A 2,292-nucleotide genomic window follows, 5' to 3' on the forward strand; every position below is an offset into this window, starting at 1 on the left:
TGTGTGTGTGTGTGTGTGTGTGTGTGCGCGTGCGCGTGTGTGTGTAAGTGCAATGACTGCACTAGAGAGAGAGAGAGATCAGCACTTGTATAACATATAAATACACCTTTTCAAACACGCGAACAGTCACACACACCCACATTGCAGCAAACATGAATTTAAAAGAGCTCGAGTGAAATAGAAGAGTGTCTTTGAGAATATAATAATTGATGTATTCAAAGAAGCATGAACTGGAACGGCACACACACACACACACACACACACACACACACACACACACACACACACACACATACGCACATACACATACACACACACACACACACACAGGCACACATATACGCGCGCGCAGCATACAGTGCAAGCTCCGGAATTCACTAACAAAGTGACAAAAATGTTTCCGCTGATACAGGGATCAGTTCGGTCAATTATTTACTAGTTTATGGGTGCGTTTGCTGCCGCGTTTCAATAAATGATAATGCAATAGACTAAGAACGTAAGAGAAAAAAAAGAAGAACGTAATAATGCATAGCTAGCAGTCCGCCAATATAATACCCAAAAGCTCTAAAGCAAAGATGAAGTGCAAAGTATATATTAGGAAAAAAAAGAAGTTTTAAATTTCAAAATATGACAAAACAGATTAACATAGAGATCTGTGTATGCTGCGCTCTGGGTTCAGTACATTGAAATCTTTTCACTGATATTCTTACCAAGTATAAGAAATAAAATCAAAATTATTTTCGTAGATTTCATATCACATATGGTTAATTGAAAATTTTTTTTTTTTTAATTCTGTTAACTCAGAAATAACCCACTGAATTATCCCACTCCTAGCAGTTTTTTTTTCTTCTGGAAGAGCAACAAAGTACAAGAAGCTGTTCTTATCGAACAGATGGTGAACCTCATCCCGGACTTCATAAAAGTATCGGTTTTGATTGATGAAGGGCAGGACCGAAAGAAACAGGTTGGTGTTTATCTTAAATCAATCACTCAACTGAATCTTTTGCATTTAAAAAAAATGGCTTTAGTAAGCGTTCTATGACACTTGCAACACAATTACTGTAGGTCATATTAGTGTCGAAGATTAGAGGTGTACCTAGACAGTAACAATCACAAAAAGGAGGAGAGATAAGGATAATGCATCTGTGATAGGAAAGAAAGAGCAGACCTCACAGAACACCCGCGAACCACACCACAATAATATTATTTTTCCTCGGAGTTATTGAGACCATAAATGCAAAGACCTGGGTGGCTTTCTCCTGACTTTCTCTGTCCGAAAGGGTCCATGAGCGCCCAAAATCAATCATGCTCTCGTCTCATCATGATCGGTAGTAACCCCAAAGATTCTCTGTCTGGTAGAGAATCTTTGGTTACCCCACATTCTATTTTAATCTATACCCCTATTTCTTCCTCCACCCACTCTCTTTTCTTTCTTAAGGAAGGTCGTTCATCTCTCTCTCCCCCCCCCCGCGTGCGTGTGTGGTTCAAGCGGTCAACTGCCCAACTTATCAGAAGGGTCACATTCATGCGCTTTACTGAGTCATCACTGATTATGCCAAAACTATCATTGTGTTACTTATAAGTTTTCATCACATCATTTTTTCTTAACCTTCGCCTTCATCGACATAATTTAGATAATTAAGGAGGCGGGCATCTGATCCTGCTTGTCAGGCTCAACCCCGGCTGAGAGGGATACAACATCCCAGCAGGAAGACAGTGACAGTCGATTAGAATTTGTCCCCGCTGGGGAATCGAACTTATGTCTCCAGACCTGACTGCTACACCATAGATGCCGCTGATATTTTCATGGTGTCGAAATGGACAATAAGAAACCGAGTCCTACAATACAAAGTACAAAGTGCACTGTTGAGAACGGAGAAAGAGAGCAAGAGAGCGAGATAGATAGATAGATAGATAGATAGATAGATAGATAGATAGATAGATGGATAGATAGATAGATAAATAGATAGAGAGAGAGAGAGAGAGAGAGAGAGAGAGAGAGAGAGAGAGAGAGCGCGAGAGAGTAAAGACGAGGGTTCAAGAGAGGACAAATTTGCAAAATAACAAGGACAACGTACCTCGTATCCTCGACTATCAATACCATTATTTCCCCCTTAAAATGTAGGTACTCTTTACGCCGCCGTCTACCCAATTAAGACGTTTCGGAGGCTGCCTTCGATCCTGCCTGCCAAGGTCAACCCAGTTTGAAAAGGATGTACCATTCCAGCAGTGGCTGGGCGCCATTGGTGCAATTGGTGCAAGAGCACCACCTAACCATGGCCTTCAAACCGC

This window comes from Aplysia californica, unplaced genomic scaffold (genome assembly GCF_000002075.1).
Source record: "Aplysia californica isolate F4 #8 unplaced genomic scaffold, AplCal3.0 scaffold00546, whole genome shotgun sequence".
NCBI classification, from domain to species: Eukaryota; Metazoa; Mollusca; class Gastropoda; order Aplysiida; family Aplysiidae; genus Aplysia; species Aplysia californica.